Source organism: Megalobrama amblycephala, linkage group LG10, assembly GCF_018812025.1.
Source record: "Megalobrama amblycephala isolate DHTTF-2021 linkage group LG10, ASM1881202v1, whole genome shotgun sequence".
Lineage (NCBI taxonomy): Eukaryota > Metazoa > Chordata > Actinopteri > Cypriniformes > Xenocyprididae > Megalobrama > Megalobrama amblycephala.
In genome coordinates this window covers 7,247,298-7,266,219 of record NC_063053.1, presented here as the reverse complement: position 1 = coordinate 7,266,219, position 18,922 = coordinate 7,247,298, and the positions used below count along the sequence as shown (strand labels likewise).

The following is an 18,922-nucleotide window of genomic DNA, read 5'->3' as shown; positions in this document are numbered from 1 at the left end:
ATAAATGCTTCTTGATTTAAGAATTTTTAGATATTTGGACTGGAAAGAAGACAAAAAGTAAGAAAAGCAGTTTTTGCAGTGTATTCTTCTTCAATGAATGGCAGCACGGCTGAAAGGTTTGTTTGAGCTGCGCCCTCTACTGTACAGGTGTGAAACAGCATTACCTTCAGCTTATTCATTTCACTTTTGGTGTGAAAGGGCCTTACATTTGCCAAAAATAGAACTTTTTTGTTGTTATATAAAAAAACAAGCAAGCCCAGGTGAGAAAAAGTAACGCAAAAGTAATGTAACTTTCCATAAAAAGTAACTAGGTAATGCAATTAGTTATTTTTTAGGGAGTTACTCAATGCATTACATTTAAAAGTAACTTTCTCCAACACTGACCATAAGATGTCAAATAAATCAACTAATTTAAGATTTTAGGTCACTCAAATCTGTCAAAACAAGACAAATTTCAAAATACCCCAGACAATAAACTTGCATTACATCACACAACCCTCGCAGGCACACAAAGATCCACAGAAACACAGGAAACTAGAGAGAAGTGGAGGCAGCACAAAGGAAATGCTGACCTCATCTACTACCTCATCTGACTGTTGCAAATGCAACCACACATCCTCATTAACACAGTGTGCATGTTCCCCAAAAATAGAGAGGACAAAAGTACATGCTCGGATAAATGTGGCCCGTGAAAAGCAGACAATTAATCCACAAGAATGACTCTTTGTGCACTTAACAGGGAAAAGTGAGAGCTGAATAGTGCACTCTCAGTGCACTCAAGTGATAATGATAAAGTGATCAGTGAAACTCATGATACTGTGTTTAACGATTATGAAGCTTCCGGCGGAGGAGAAGCATGTGAGGACTGAAGCGGTCAGCTGTGTTTGTTTACATTCTTAAAGTATCTCTATGCCCTGATGACCTTCTAGTCTTTCTCATTAGACACTCTATCCATTCCTTTAGTTTCGTTTAATCACTCTTCTTCCTACTCTCCTTGGAGTCACTCATTTTCATTCCTAAATGGAATGTAACTTATTGCAACTTATCTAAGACATTCGTTGAATAATGTTGCCTGTAAACCTGGTAACTTCGCACAATGTCTCTGCAGGATATGCTAAGAGGGAATGTGAACGTGAAGGAAGATCTCTTGCATTTATCCCACATTTCAACATGTGTTACAAGTATATCAGTGTGAGTTATAGATATGAATCAGTGTCCTGCTTCAGTCACACGTCCAAACCCCCCAAGAGAGCTCTGAACGGCCGCTCTGCAACCTGCGGCCCCGCTCCGAGACTTCCTGCCAGCTGCACTGTTATTGTCCCCTCCATCAGATAACATACACAATGATACAAAAACACACGCAGTTACATTCACAAACACACCGAAAAAAGATCATGTCACATGACCGCATGAGAAAACTAAACATACTGTTAGTGATCTGAAGGACCTACTTTGAAAAACACAAAACAGCTCTAATTAGGTTGCTGCAATTACAAGGTGTGCGTGTGCTCATGAATTATTTATATATGCCATGGAGAGTAATTGTAGCAGTAATTAAACGTAATTAACATAGTCTTTGTTATTTAGAATGAGGGAAATTAGCAATTTACAGTTACTACAGAAAGCCAAACAGCACAATGAAAGGTTACACTTTATTTTACAGTGCCATAGTTACATTATAATTACTCAAATAAGTACTGAGTACTATTAATTAACTACATGTACTTACTATAGAGTTACAGATAGGGTTAAGGTTTGGTTTAGGGTTAGTTACTTGTAATTATGCATAATTTACTGATATTACTATAGAAAGTACATGAAGTAACATGTAACTACAGCACTGTAAAATAAAGTGTTACCAATTAGTTTAGTACTGAATGCCACTACAACTACAAATGATTAAAAGGGTGAAATTTAGCATTTTTGACGTACAGTGTTAAGTTTTTATCTATTGAGCTGAAGATTATAGGAATTCAGAAGTTTATAAATCATCATAAATTTCATTGCCCTTTATGCTAGTATAGTGTTACTAGTGCTAAATCTAAATTTCCATACTATTCATCGTATACAGTTTTCTGGATTAGGATTAGTGTGTCCCAAAGAATAATAAAAATGAAACAGTATGTCAAAGGACCCTGGATGGCATTTCTTTTACGGTGTATTTTTTAAGTGTGGATCCATACTTTTAACATCCACAACCCCACTGAAGAGTTTGCGACAGATCTCTTTTACATTTTCAGCTGTAGGGAACAGATGCGAAAATGACAAATAGCTAAATGAACTAGGGCTGTCAAAATTAACGCTTTTTTTCCAGTTTAACACCGAAAAAAGACACAAGGCGTGAGTGCAACGGTCAAACACATCTGTCTAGCGCATGTTTACATAGAAAAATAATGGCAAAGTAGCGAAGTGGAATGGAAAAACGTGTTCTGTGTGAATGGCCCCTTTTAAGGCTGTTCTGATTTTTCGTCATGCTTCTTGAGCTTTCCAATACACAAATGTTTTCATAACAAAATGAGATGCCAGGAATGAAGAAACTGATGAACATGATTGACTTTCAAAATGGTAAGCAAACGCAGCTATGTTTAGGTATTATATATATCTGCAGTCCTTGTTTTGGTTTCCGTTTTTGTATGACGAAAATAGACTATTGATACCTGCTAATATAGACTGTTATTTCCTTACATGCAGGCACAGAAAACACATGCTAGTTGGCAGTCAGCTGTAGTCTTTGTGGTGTGTTCAGGTGCAGCTTTTTGGCCCAGACAAAGCCAACGTGAGGTGACAACACAATCGGCTTTCGTCACTGCTAGTTGTCTGATGTCGGCTTGGTGTGTCATGGCCTTAAGACGCAAAAGAGAACTCAATTTGGTACTGGCGTGCTGTATGAAGCAGCTCTGTGTGTTCACTAGATTTTTCAACTCCCAATAGTCCTAGAGTTGGTGTTGACTCCAGCACAGGAAACGAACCTCATTGTTGACTCTGCTGTAGGGCTGCACGATATATCGCACGATATGAAAAATAACATTGAACTTGAACGCGATTATCGCTTAAATGCAATTCTTAGTGCGATTATGAAATCGCAAAGGCTGCGATTATTTTTTTTGCGCAGCTTGTCAATGAAGTATGGCTCTAAATGCTAATCCATCTGAAAGCACTGCGAGTTTGAGTCGCTTATAACGTACATTTGAAAAAGCATCACGCGTCAAACATCCTTTCAGACACAAGAAGCATTTATTAACATCTTGTTTAACAAAAGACATTTAATAACATGTTTTTACTCCAAACTCACTTCATAAAGACAGTTGAGCATCCTTCTGTGAGATGATGTGGCTTCTTACACAGAATAAGGCAGTCGTGTGTTTATTAGTAATGTTTAATCAATCAAAGCATTTCAATCTTCTGTTTATTCAGCTACAGCGCATGTTATCTTCTTCTGCTGCAGGGCATATTTTGATTTTCTGCACAAGATCGCCCTCTGGCTTTCAGATGGAGAAGCATTTACTACTGATCACAGAGCCGTAAAGCTCTGACAAGCCACGCATTAAATAATCGCAGCCTTTGCCACATCGCGTGCGATTTTATCGCGATAAATCATGCAGCCCTACTCTGTTGCTGTGTCCGATATCACTCACTTGTTCACTCATTCTCTGAATTTCCTATATAGATCATGGCAGTTTAATTCACTATATCAGTAAAGAGTGAACAAAATGAAGTGATGAATTCATTAAAGAATACATTACCTTCCTTCTTGTTTATTTAATCCTGACATAATATTCGACCACGGCTGTTCCTCGTGAGATTTACCTCTGTAAAATTAGGTAGTGGCAACAACCAGGTAACAATGTTGATAGCTACTCTTCATTTCAAGGTCATCGCTAAATTGAAATAATTTGGACAGTCAGGCCAAAAGTGTGTTGTTTAAATAAGAGGAGTTTAAGGCTTTGTGTCAGGGGAAAAAGTTAATTTTGAAGTAAAGTAAATGGGGTTGTATCATTGATTCCTTTGACCCCTACTGTGGGAGTCTGGAGTCAGAGTCGACTCGGAAAAACCTGGAATCGAATACCCCAAGTGTTCACTCACTCTAAATGCTTGCGCAGAAAACCGCTTCAGACAGTGTGCCAGTACCACATTGAGTTCTCTTTCATGCTTGAATGGAAAAAAAAACAAAACAAAATAATGCCAAAATGCAAAATGCAAAATGCAAAATGCAAAAAAAAAAAATGCCATCAAGTCTTAAAGTGACAGCAGCCTAATAAACCTGCTGCGGTCTGTGTCATTAATGTTAATCATAGAACAAAAGAAAAGAAAATCACGAACTGCTCTTGACCGAATAACTTTAATAAGGATTAATCTATATTCAATTTACAGATTATGCATATTCAGTTTATAGTTTATGTGAAGATCATTTTAAGTTCACTTAAATTAAAAGTTGTTATATTTTTTAAACTTTTAAAGCTTTTAAATGTTATGTCCTAAATTATGGCTTTCAATTATACTGTAATGTTGAATGGCTATAAATAATGGCTAAAATTGAAAAAAAAAGTCATCAGTAGCAGTATTGGTATTGGTCATATTAGCTTTCATTTAGCTATAGTACAAATATTTAAAATATTCTATATTTATTTAGAGATTCAGTGTGAAATTTTTACATTGTTATATTAATATGCAATTAATTGTGATTAATTACAGAAAAATGTGTGATTAGTAAATTTTTTTTAATCGATTGACAACACTAAAATGAACACTTGTCTACACAATGCTGTGTTTCTGCATACTCAAAAGTATGTACTTTCCCATCACCAGCAAAGTACATACTTTTAGTGCAGGATACAGCTTCAGGAATGTGAATGTCAGTCACTTTTTACATAAATCCTTCATTGTCCTTATCAGCTAATGTGCAAGACTAGCTCAAATGAATTAGCTAAAGACTTGATAAATTGAATTACGCTGTTGGCCAGTCTGAAAAGTCCACCGGCGCCCAAGTCTGGAGAAACAGAGTTTAGTCATGAATGACGCATTTGCAATAATAGAGTCAATGGAGCAAGAGAGAGGGAGTCATTGCCGTCAGAGGACCCAAATATCCTCCTCAGTGTGTACTAAAATGCTCTGATGGATTGAAAAAAACAGATGCAGTATCTTTTTTCATCCCTTCATTTCTCAGTCAGGAGTTTTGTTCTGAAAGATGACAATGAGTCACTGATCACACTTTCACAGCCTTGCTGTCTGCGAATAAGGATTATTCTTTCTGGCACACATACAAAAGCACTGAGTGTGTTGTCATTAATTATGCGTGTAAAATTCTCTGTGTCAGGAAAACAAAGCAGAATGAGAACACAGGGAGTGTGTGTATGATTTATTGATAAGGAAGATGAGAGTCTTCTTAACTCCTTTATGATGTCTATACAAGACTTGTTTGGATGTGTCAGGGCTCTCGTGGTAACAGAAATAAAGATACACCTGGTCACCTCATGCGTTTTACTGATCAGACAGTTGTCCGATTTGTTAAAACTGTTCCATTTACACTTGGCCACATAAATGTGTCTCCACAAAACAAATATAAATCCAATCTTCAAGTCCCACGCTATATGCAAACTCACAAAAGGTTCATGCCTATTTTATTTATCAACTACCAAAGCATAGAGTTTTAGTTTTATAGAAGAAACAGTAAAAAAAATATGACTAGAATGATAAAACAAAACACAACATATTAAAGGCCCATTCACACCAAGGATGATAACTATAATGATAAAGCTATAGTTCTTTAGAGAAGAGGAAGAGTTGTTGTAGTAGAGTGTTGTTGCCATGCCGTCAATTTAATGCCGGACTGCTTCACAAACAAGGGTCAATTCAACGCTGGATTTGCACAAAAGATTAACATGCTAGTCAATGAGTTGAATCAACTCCACAGCAACTACATAAATTTATCCACTAACCATTCAGAATCGTCCAGTTTCATTCTAAAAGCTGTAACTTCTTCCTGAGTCTCTCCATCAGTGTCGACTCCGGTTTGAACAATGTAAGGCTGAACACCGTTACTGACAATTGTCATTTTGTCTGCGTGAGATTCTCCAGCTTTGTTGTTGTTGAGCAACCGAAGCATGAGCTGTTAAAGCTCCGCCCTCTTCTGAAAAGTGGTTCGGGAGCAGCAGCTCATTTGCATTTAAAGGGACACACACAAAAACGGTGTGTTGTTGCTCACACCCAAATAGGGGCAATTTTGTCAAGCTATAATAAATGATCGGTGGGGTATTTTGAGCTGAAACTTCACAGACACATTCTGGGGACACCAGAGACTTTTATTACATCTTGTAAAAGGGGCATTATAGGTCCCCTTTAAAGAATAGCAGAGTCCACACCACAACTATAACGATAACTGCACAGAAGATTTTGAACATTTAAAGCAGCAGAAAACAAAACTGCAGAGTGCGATTATAATAAATGAAAATACATCGTTCTTGGTGTGAATGGGCCTTAAGAGTTTCAAAGTTTGAGAATTGATTTTGGCAATAGTGAATTTGCACTTACAATGACACTACAACAACGATTCCCAGAGACCACATGGCTGCTGTTAAATTCTGTGTAAAGCAACTCATTTTTTCATGTTAAATCGCTGTAGCTCTCCTTCTCGAATCAATTAATGGTATGTTTCTTTGTTGAAATGCTGGAACGAATTAAAAGCGGAAGGGAAACACTGCCTGTAGAACAAGCATTATTGGCCCTGCTAGTTTCACTGCCAACCTGTTGCTGTTACAGGCTTTTGGCTTTTGGCTCTGTTTAGGGCTGTTGCCATGACACTTGAGGCCTACATGTGCACTGCCTGGGGTGAAAGAGAGCGAGAGGGGGAGGGAGCCAGAGTTTGTAACAAAAACAAAGGGAGAACTCCACCGAGAAGAGAGGAAAGAGAGACAATGAATGATAGATAGACCATAAAAGAAAGACAAATTAAAACCCGAGCAGGTGGAGTGTTAGTGAACATGCATAAGTAAGTCGCATTAAGGGAAAGGCCTGAGTGAAGTAGAGGAATTCATAAAAGAATCAGTAAGAGAGGGAAACTCAAAGTTTAAGATAGGGGGCTGGTCGGCTCTTTAGCATCTCAAAGCATATGGGCTCTATTAAAGGCCCCCTTAAACAGGGGCCCGAGCCGCCTCACAAACCTCCCGAAGACAATCTCTCCTGTCTCACTGTCCGAGCCTCCCTGGGCATCCCATCCAGCGAGCCTTTCAGAAAAAAGCCGGCTGCCTCAAACTCCAGAATGAGATGCAGCAGGCGACGTTATTTGCACAATACCACACAGGAGCTGCTGCCATCTGGACTGACACTACCTGCCAATCAACAGTGGACATTTTGTTTCACCCAGTGTGCAGTGCTAGACTCACTGGCACAGGCCCAGACGCCAGCCGTGGTGCCCATTACTAAGCATCTGCCAGCGGGAACAACCTCCCATGGCCTGACTGGTATAAAGTAGATTGAGTGCAAGCACCTCAGGAGCCGAGTGATCTGGACAAAGTAATTTTTTTTAAATAAATTAAAAATCACCTTCATTTTTACACCAAGTTCACAAAGAATATGCAATTGTGATGTAAATATGAAAGTATTTCAAGTTATTAAATAGTTGTTTTTGGTTCAGAGTGCAGTATAACTTGAATTGTCTACTCCACTGCATCTAAATAAGGTTCTACGTTAATACAACTCCTCTTAAATTACTTCTTTAATCACTTAAATGATTTAAAGTTTGCCGTCAGTAATTCCAGTCTAACTTCCTGCACAAACCTACCTAGGTTTGTGATAAATTTGCATAATGCCCATCCATGGCCTTCATTGGCTGCCCATGAACAATGTCTAATTTGACCTGCCCTCAAACACTGTAGTTGTAGCTGAGGCCTGGAAGAGTTTGGTTTGTGTTGTTGACATATCGAAAAAAACGCTGTTTGCTGTGCTGCGAAAGCAAATCCCCTTTGAATGCACTTCCAAAGGATGAGGAGACCAATCAGAGCAGAGTAGGCTCTAAAAAAGGTGGGGCTTAGAGAAACCAAATCTTTTATCAAACTCTTTCAAGCACTGTGAGACAAGAGGTAATGCTTCAATGTATATTTTTGACCTTGGATACGCATCCAAGGTTGTAGGGGATAAACCCATTGTAGGGGACCTCCAAAACAAAATTATGAAGGTTTAAAAAAACATAATAGGAGCACTTAAAGGCAATTTACTAGTAAAGCGAACAAATTCAGGCTACGACTGCAGGTTATCAGGGTTGTGATACGTAAGCAATAAGGTACAAGAGGCTGTGCTGTATTGCGAATAGGTCACCGCTGAAGGGCATTTTTAGGCACAACGCAAAGCCGTGACTTATTCACGATACAGCACTAGCCTCTCATACCTTATTGCTTTTATTTAACGGTTACCACACAATACAAATTTTAAAGCCAAAAATATGCATCAATGCAACTTTCATAAAGTAAACTTTTACTAAAAACCTTCCTTCTGCCAGAAAAAATAGTCCCTGACTGTGAACAGCAACAGAAGTTACATTATTACGCCATTAGATGGCGGCAAAGACTGTCTTTATGAGTGTGTCAGTCAGTAGCGAAGACTTTTACATTGAAAAGACTGAATTGTTGTGAACACGGAACAAGACGCAACTGACAAATGCTTTGACTAGAGCTGTCAGTCACGGGAAAACCCCTTAACTGTTAAAAGGACAAGATAATACATCGGACATTCAAACAGATTTTGTATTATGAACATAGGACTGACCTGAAGGAAAATGCTAAATCTGAACGCAGGTAATAAATTTGCTTACTCTTTCTCGCAATACTCTTCTACATAATACAGTAAGCTTCAATGAACAAAATAAATTGAGAACAAACGTTTACATTGAGTGGTTGCTAAGGGTGTTGTGTAGTGATACACAGAACCGTTGGGTGAAGCGGTCATAGCCGTGTTTTATCGTGAATAAAACACAGCTATTGACCAATCAGAATCAAGGATAGGAACCGTTTTATAAATATATGTATACAACAAGAGTTTTTAAAGAAGAACTCATCACTGGACTTGCCATGTTAGTGACACAAAATCTTCTCAGAGTTGAGGCACTTTGTAGAAGGTAAACTAGTTAACCACAAGCAAAATTGTATATTCTACTTTGAGACTGTGAGATAATAAGCACTTATTACTTTTTAGAATCTGATGTATGCACATTTTATACTATTTTTGGTGTGTTCTTTACAGCCATTTATGGTCTTACACCATTGTGCCAAATTTGTCTAAGCTGGTTTTTGTATAGTGATATCAGTTCCGACCACGAACATGAAAACAATGAACTGTGATTAGCTGCTTTACATCGCAGTCAAACAGCTTCTTCCTCTGTAAGTATGCAAAATGAGCATCAGAATAGATCAGGCATTAGGTTGAAAGTCTGGCTACGCAAGACTAGTCAGACTACTGCTCTTGTCAACAATACTTGGTCAATCAGACCGACTGCAATTCTAGGCATTTGCAAGCAGTAGAAAAGCGTCCAGCGTGGGAATGGCCATGTAACATCCAGGAGCCAGTTGTTTCTGAGTCAGCTGCTCTTTGCCACGGTAGGAATTTCCAACCACTAATGATTATTCAGTTCAATCCAGTGGTCAGAAACAGACACTTGGAATAACAGCAGAACGGAGAGGAGCTGTGGCTCCACCTCACTGTTATTACTGTGAGAGTGGTCATTTTGAGGAGATGCCACTGATAGGAAGGTAATAAAGTGATGGAGTTTTTAAAATGCGGTCTGAAAAAACAAAAAACAAAAAACCAATATGAAATCCAGACCTTCAGTTATGAACAGGGGAGAGGAAAGAGAGGTTTGGTTTTTATTGAAGAGCACATAAGGACAAGCTACTGCCCAGCAGAAATGACTATGAGCTAATGTTTCTTCAAATTCTTCAAAAAGTTTTTGATATATAAAAATATAATCCCAAATACTTATCCAGATTAGTTGAATAATCACAGTATATATTGTAGCCCATTTGTGTTTTACAAAGCTTCAAAATAAAATTTTTAGTGTAAATCCCTTTCAAAAAGCACTTATAGGGTTAGTTCACCCCAAAATAAAAATTCTGCCATTAACTCACCCTCACGTCGTTCCAAACTCATAAGACTTTCGTTCATCTTCAGAACACAAATATAGATCTTTTTGATGACAGAATGCTGTCAGATTTCCTTCCATAGACTGTCTTCGCAACTGAAATATGCAAGTAAATATATGCGAGTAAAAGCCTAAAATAAATCTGTTCATCATAACAAGTGATCAAGTCTCTTCAGAAAATGTGGATTAAACCACTCGATTCATATGGATTAGTTTTCAGATATCTTTATGAACTTTTTGAAGCGTCAACGTTTCAGTTGCGAAGACAGTCTATGGAAGGAAATCTAACAGCATTCTGTCATCAAAAATATCTTAATTTTGTTCAGAAGATGAACAAAAGTCTTTCAATGACATGGGTGAGAAATTAATGACAGAAATTTCATATGGGGTCAAACTAACCCTTTCTCATTACCATATTCTTTACATGGTACTTCCAAATAAATCAGTGTCCAAAAATCTATTGAAATACCATGGTACCTTTTATCTGATAATGCTGAAAACAAAACATACACTGTAAAATTTTACGACTGTAAAAATGCTACAGTAAAAAATCCTCTTAAATAGCTGTACAATACTTTATCATACAGAAAAAAAAATGGTTTAACATCACATTAAATCTAATTTTACTATAAAACACTGTCAGATTTATATTATAAATTATATTAAACATTTTATTTAAATAGTTTTGTTTTCATTGTTTTTGTTGTTAATATACATTAGGCTGATTTGTGTTACATTTTCTATTATTTAGTGACTTATTATTGCATTATTTTATTGTCATGTGTTTTTACCTTGGTGGTGCTGGTCATCTTTGTGAATATGAACCTGTGCCCTGTCTATATATGAATATTGACCATGTTTTTATGGACAGGCCACTTACGATGAAGTCATGTTGTGACATTTTTTACCATCTACATTATTATGGTGGTTATCGGTTCATTTTAAGGTCAAATGTATTTCAATATTAGCATTATATTACTTCAGTTATAACCTGTAAAATATACAGGCACCGATATGCCATCCTGTAATACCAGAAATACTAATCCCATATATTTTACAGTGAGTCAATCACAGCTGCCACTTTTTACCATATATTTAACAAGACATTTCTTACAGTGAAGGAAAATAAATGAAAATTAACAATGCTAGAGATAGAAAGTTGTGTTTTGCCCCCGTTTCATGAAGGAATGATCTGAGTTCTTCAAATCAAAGTATTTCTTTACTGACTGTGGCCATTGATCTTCTCAAAATGGCTTCTCTGCCTCCTCTCAAAGCTCTCTGAACCAAACATCAGCAGAAAGAGGCAAATAAACAATCTTGTGGTGTTTCTGACAAGCCATAATCATCCGTCTCATGATCAAACTGAAATCACAGTGCAGATATGCACTGCAGTCGGAGGGAAAAGTGGCACAGCGCACATACCGGTAAATTAATTCCACACCAGCGCTTACATAACCAGCGTGGCCTCAGACAAACTATGCCAGCATGAATATGTAATTCATCTCAAAAGTGCAGAGATGGTGAACCACGCAGGAGCCGCAAACAGAAAAAAGACAACCTTGGAGCTGGTCGTGAAACTTGCAAACACGCCGCAGCGAGGCCAGCCGCAAGAGGATGTGGACATACAGACACTGTCCCAACAGATTCCAGCCAAGCTCAGACGGAGAGGAAAAGAGTGGCATGGAAAGTTGTGATTCAGTGCAGTCAGCTGAGACTGACTCGACGTTAATGAGCTCTCCCTCTGTATATACGTCTGCAGGAAGCTAAAGCCTTACATAAATACTTGGCACATAAAAGCATCTCATAAATGGAAACAGTAAAGTGATGAGAGGAGATGGTACGAGGTGTTTTGGAGAACCTAAACCTGTGAGGCATAGCTAGACAGTGAGGCACATTCTGTCCTTACAGAGACAGTGAGCTGACCGCATTTACTAAGGCTGTATTTCAGAGCCTTGTAACATATGAGAGTGATTTAACTCATCTATTATTTTCCGACTCACTGACGCAAGCACCTTTCCACCCCCCTAGGTGATCTCATCTGGAGTGGAGTCATGGACGCTGCTGACACGCAGGAACGGGCCGCTCTATTTCAGGCTTTTACTGTATAAGAATGTGCCACGAGCTGAGTCACATCCAATTTAAACACAAACGGCAATCTCAATATACTTGGGGGCGCTTCAATCTAAACTTCATCCCATTCGAAAACGAAATGTCAATAGATCAGGCCTCAAGCTGTGCAAGAAGCTTAGTGGTGTTTGACTAGTTTGAAGAAGCTTTGTGTAAGCACTCGGCGAGGAGTGATTGGAGCGTATGCGTGTATGTCGGACATTCCGATCTAGGCCAGTTGTTCATACATCGACTTTTTGGTAACACTTTATTTTAGGGTCTTTTAACTAGCTGCTTATTAGCATGCGTATTACAAGAATATTGGATATTCATTAGTACTTATTAAGCACATATTAATGCCTTTGTCTTCATGACCTTATTCTACATTCTTAATCTTACCCAATACCTAAACTTAACAACTACCTTACTAACTATTAATAAGCAGTAAATTAGGAGTTTATTAAGGGAAAAGTCATAGTTAATAGTTTATATGTGTTCACTATACTAAAATGTTACCAACTTTTTACTTTACATTCACAATAAAGCAAACAAAAACAACCATTACTCCAAAGAAGAACCCCAAATAACCTTTCAATGCACAGTTCTTAATCCTTAAATGCATAAATGTTTCGCCAATCATTATTACATATTCGGGTCTTTAGCGACCCGGATCTATATCTAAAACAGATGAATCTCTAACTGTCGCGATAATATAAAACTCTCCTGATATTAGAGTAACAATAACAGAGGAATATTTGTTACCTTTCGGAGCTTGGAAGGGATCAGTTTGAGCAGTTGTTTTATACCATCATCACTGTCCTCCTCAGAGCTCATTTCCCAGTACATTCAGTATCTGCTGCATATTTGCGATCTCAAACATATTCTTAAAACAGTTTCTTCACCAGATCCACCATCGAGTGACAGTGACACTAATATTTGATTGCGTTCAGTACTTGCTCTGCAGGGCACTTTCAAGATTTGCTGATGATACTTCTTCCTATTCTTTTGTTTCTAGTGAAACGTAACTTCATCATTGTGTATCAGACATTGCCACCTTGTGGAATAAAGGTGAATTGCACTTATTCAGTCATCAAATGTTCAGTTATTGTTGTGCAAAAAATATATATATACTTACACTGTTACAAACCTCGGGTCGTTAGCGACCCTATATAATTTTTACAAAAAAAAATTAATGGAAAAACAGGCATTCTTTTAGAATTTTATTATTTTTTTCTTGTTATATTGTTTATAATGAATTGATTGAGGAATACTAAGAAGGTTGATGTCTAACTTTAAAAATGAATGAGGAGGAGGGTAGTGAATGACGTCCCGGGTCACTAAAGACCAAGGGTTAAAAGAACCATTTTTTCTTAGTGTAAAGAACCTTTTTGCAATTTTTCTCACTAAAGACCCTTTTGTGCAATTGATGGTTCTTCATGGAAAAATATATGCTAATGAAGAACCTTTATGTTTAAGGGTACACTTCCAAAAACACTGCTTTTAAACAGCATAATCTCCACAAAACAAAAATAAAACAGCTTAACTCAGTTCTGTAAATCACTATATTCACAAGGCCCTGCTCTCTCTCACACACACACACAAACCAGCTACAAACAAACACTCATTACAACAGATAAAAATACCTATAGGAAACAAAAACCACAAAAGATATCTCACTTATGTCTTCTAGACAAGAAAGACATTAAAATGAGTGTGAATGGAGACTTTTGTTTAAGCCTCATGCTTAGATATTTCTCCTGTGGGAAAAGCAATCTCACGTGTCTCCTCTTAAGTGCCAGAAAAGATCTCAATAAACTCATTAAAAAGTCTAATTCGAAAAGATAATAAAGTCTGCAATAGTTAGAATTCTCAATATAAACTCAAACATCTGTCATTAAATTCTTCCAGGATCATGTTGTAAGCTTTTGTTGTCCACAACTTACAGCTCTTTAGTCTTACTGTATATCGACAATCATTTCATTTTGTCTATTTTTATTTCGCCAAAGAGTTGGAATTTCAGGAGAAACATAAATAGAAAAGGTTCACGCTTAAATGAAACATAACTGAGATCTCTACTGTGCCTTTTGAACTCTGATAGAACAATAAAAATCCCTTCGGGTAGCAGAGCCAACTTGCTCTATCCTCAAAACAACACATTATCATTAACTTTGTACCATGCAGTCGTTTTCACACAGATCTCTCTTCAGAGGAAACCACTAACACTGCTCCTAAACTTCAAAGAGCTTCTTCTCACCCCAGTGTGATCAGCTTTAAGAAAGTTAATCATTCATTTCACATCACTTCAAAGCTCTTGTGAGCTGCAGTGGTAATCTGAACTCTCGTGCATTGGGAGGGTGTAATAAATACAGTCGAGTTGCTGACATACCCATAGTGCTCTGCATGGCTGCCTCCTCGCGTCTCCCCAGTCTGTTCTGGAGGTACAATCCCAGTCTGCTCACAGTTCTTGAGTTGCTTCTTCTCCCTCTTTATCTTTCTTTCTCTCTGCTCCTCCAGCTCATGCCAAAGTTTCCTCTCTTTTCTCTGGTAGAAACCCCCTTTTTCTCTGTCCTGTCCTGTCCTCTCTTTCCCTGCTGTTTGCCGCCACAGCACCGCCCCCTTCTCCTGCAACCCTCCTCCCTCTCTCACTTTGTCTGTGGCCCCTTCCTCCTCCACCACCCCCATCCTCACACACATTTAATCCCTCCTCATGCTCACTCCCTCTCTTTTTCCTTCTCTTTCCTCTACCTTTTCCTTTTCTTCATCTATGTCAACTATAATATCTGTGGAAAATGGAAGGACTGTCATTTTATTTTTTAAACTGACCCTCAGCAGCTGCTTTAACCCTATGAAGCCTACTGTATCATATTTGATAAGCAAATTTCTAAGGCCTCTAAATTATCAACATGATCAAAACTTTGCTGTAAAACCAGTTGTACACAATCTCCTGCATGCCTTCTGGCATCTGATTGATCCTTCATATTCTTTTAGTATGTAAAAAGCCTTTAAGTAATTCTATAAAGTCCCCCTTCAGGTTGTAATACACTTCTTTTTGCTGTAAAATCTTAAATGATTTTTATGAAGTAAACGTAAGAATGACTAAGAATATATTGTTCGCTTATAGAATATGTAGTTGTATATAAAATATATTCTTAACATAACATAAGAATATATTGTTAGTAATATTTCAAGATGGACACTTACCAGACTGAAGCTACTTAAGTTTAGTTGATTACGTAATTTTTTAGAAAAATCATGTTAAAGGGTTAGTTCACACAAAAATGAAAATTCTGTCATTTATTACTCACCCTCATGTCATTTCACACCTGTAAGACCTTCGTTCATCTTTGGAACACAAATTAAGATATTTTTGATAAAATCCAATGGCTCAGTGAGGCCTCCATTGACAGCAAGATAATCAACACTTTCAGATGCTCAGAAAGCTACTAAAGACATATTTAAAACAGTTCATGTGACTACAACCTTAATGTAATAAAGCAATGAGAATACTTTTTGTTGGCCAAAAAAACAAAATAATGACTTTATACAACAATATCTAGTGATGGGCGATTTCAAAACACTGCTTCATGAAGCTTCGAAGCTTTACAAATCTTTTGTTTCGAATCAGTGGTTCGGAGCATGTATCAAACTGCCAAAGTCACGTGATTTCAGTAAACGAGGCTTTGTTACGTCACAAGTGTTTCAAAATTGCAATGGTTCACCACTGGGGGGTGTCACTTTGGCAGTTTGATACATGCTCCGAACGACTGATTTGATACAAAAGATTTGTAAAGCTTCGAAGCTTCATGAAGCAGTTTTGGCCATGTGCATATCAGATACTGCAGCAAATTGCTCCATATTCTCCTACTATATGAGCCATAAAAGCCTGACGTATCAAATATGATACTCTACTAAAACACATGCAAAAAATTTTTTAAAGATTTTTTATTATTATTTTGGTTCAATACTTCTTCCATTCCAAAAAGTTCAAATTTTGTCTAACTACTGTTTCATACATGTTAGGCTTTAATAGGACTGACACACACATTGGGTTTCATGTTTTATGGGGAAATTCTATCCCCTAACCCTAAACCTACCATAACAGAAAACTTTCTGCAAAAAAAAAAAAAAAAAAAAAAAAATTGACACATCCAACAAGTATTTGGGATATTGCCATCATCTACATAACGTAGGGTATACCTGAACCACACACACATACGCACGCACACAGGTAAATGCTGTGTGTAAAGAATTTGTTGTTCACTAACTGGATTAAAGTAAAACCTCTCCAATCAAGTCAATCTCTTCGTCTGTTTAGTGGATTTTCCTGGGATATATGTTAATCTCAAGGCATGCTGGGACTTCAATGCATGACTCACTCTAAACATTGACATGCCCACATGCCTTGTTAATGCTTTAACATACGAAAGAGCATAGTAAATACACTCCGTCACCGCAAACACACACATCAAAAGCACCACAAAGGGTCTGTTGTGCCATGACATCACAATGAAACGTTCATGCAAAGTGATCCAAGGCAAACTTTGTAAAGAGAGCATGTTTTGTTGTTTAGTTTTGTTTTTTGTTTAACTATGGGCATGTCTGGCCCTGTGGACTTTTATATAAATGTACTTTTCACATTTTTACTACTTTAATTTGTCTATTGATGTCCATCAGTGGCCAATCATGCTTCATTTTTAAACATTTTTTAATTAAAAAAAATGTACGAACCAAATGACAGTGATGGAAACAACATGCTTGTTTAGTCTTAGTTTATTTGTTACCTTTGTTACTAATTGGTTCATTAATTAGTATCACCTGTTGTTATGGTATGCTGGTGTAGAGAAGAGGCAGATACGGATTTCCACAATCACACGTAATCTTTACTGAACAAAAAGGCAAGGAGAACCAAACATACGCTCTATACAACATTCAAGACGGACGAGGAGTGAAGGGAGTGAGTGCAATATAAAGGGAGTGCTAACAATAGAGTCCAGGTGCTGGTGATGAGTGACGATGGGGAGCTGACGAGGGAAGTGAGTGCAGGTGAAGAAACAGGAGGATTCTGGGAAATGGAGTCCAGGGAAACAAGGGATCCGTAACAGTACCTCCCCCTCCCGGTAGGCGCGTCCTCGCGCCGTAGATGTAACAACCGGGGGGCGGGCGCCCTGGAGACCTCAAACCGGAGCAGGGGGAGGAGTAGACTGGAGTGGAGGTCTCCAGGGCAGGTCCAAGAACCATGGCGGGTCAGGAGCCGTGGGCAGCCATGGCGGGTCAGGAGCCGTGGGCAGCCATGGCGGGTCAGGAGCCGTGGGCAGCCATGGCGGGTCAGGAGCCGTGGGCAGCCATGGCGGGTCAGGAGCCGTGGGCAGCCATGGCGGGTCAGGAGCCGTGGGCAGCCATGGCGGGTCAGGAGCCGTGGGCAGCCATGGCGGGTCAGGAGCCGTGGGCAGCCATGGCGGGTCAGGAGCCGTGGGCAGCCATGGCGGGTCAGGAGCCGTGGGCAGCCATGGCGGGTCAGGAGCCGTGGGCAGCCATGGCGGGTCAGGAGCCGTGGGCAGCCATGGCGGGTCAGGAGCCGTGGGCAGCCATGGCGGGTCAGGAGCCGAGGGCGGCCATTGCGGGTCAGGAGCCGAAGCCGAATTGTCGCCGAGCCCAGGCGGCGCTGAAGGACCGGCGGGAGATGGCGGAACCAGCGGCTCCACCGACCGAAGCGCAGCCGGGGCTCCAGAAGGCCGCAGTTGAATACAGACGACAGACAACAGAGTGAACACCAGGGGGAGTGAGGAAGCCAACTGGAAACGAGGGACGGAGGGACGGAGCGGAGACGGAGGAGTGCAGTCCAGAGGGGAGGGCAGGCTGACGAGGGACCAAGGTGTGAACGGGGGCAGGATGGAGACTTGTGAGGCTGGAGGACTGATGGGCAACGGTGGAGACGAGGGAGGTTGGAGCCAGGGTGTAGGTAATCGCCCAGAGGTCCGAGGTGGAGATCTGGGCGAGGGGGCTTGAGGTGGAGGTGACGTGTAGAGACAAATGGAAGGAGGCGGGAGAGGGAGGCAGGGAGGGAAAACAGTCTTTGGGTTGGAGGATACAAACACACAGTTCATAGTAGGAGCGGCTGGCTCGGCGGCGGCTGGAGCTGAGGGCTCGGCGGCGGCTGGAGCTGAGGGCTCGGCGGCGGCTGGAGCTGAGGGCTCGGAGGCGGAGACTGGCGCTGCTTGCTCGGCGGCGGAGACTGGCGCTGCTTGCTCGGCGGCGGAGACTGGCGCTGCTTGCTCGGCGGCGGAGACTGGCGCTGCTTGCTCGGCGGCGGAGACTGGCGCTGCTTGCTCGGCGGCGGAGACTGGAGAACTTGGCTCTGCGGAGACTGGAGAACTTGGCTCTGCGGAGACTGGAGAACTTGGCTCTGCGGAGACTGGAGAACTCGGCTCTGCGGAGACTGGAGAACTCGGCTCGGCGGAGACTGGAGAACTCGGCTCGGCGGAGACTGGAGAACTCGGCTCGGCGGAGACTGGAGAACTCGGCTCGGCGGAGACTGGAGAACTTGGCTCGGCGGAGACTGGAGAACTTGGCTCGGCGGAGACTGGAGAACTTGGCTCAGAGAAAAAGTCTATTAGCCAGGCCGCATCATCTGGCAGCTCGCACAGGGATGGAGCGGCAGGCTCTGGAGAGACTGGAGCGGGCTCTGGAGAT

The 18,922-nt window shown here is 40.1% G+C and overlaps 1 protein-coding gene across 2 annotated transcripts in view; it reads right to left on the bottom strand.

Moving 5' to 3' along the window:
* lzts2a (leucine zipper, putative tumor suppressor 2a) overlaps nucleotides 1-18,922 on the bottom strand; it is a 79,836-nt gene that overhangs the window by 11,769 nt on the left and 49,145 nt on the right. The window contains exon 1 of one of the 2 annotated variants that reach the window (XM_048204233.1): nucleotides 14,619-14,860. The exons of the other annotated variant lie outside the window; for it this stretch is intronic. The gene's annotated coding sequence lies outside the window, so the exon portion shown is untranslated. Of the gene's footprint in view, nucleotides 1-14,618; nucleotides 14,861-18,922 lie in introns of those variants that run through there. 2 annotated transcript variants of the gene reach the window in all.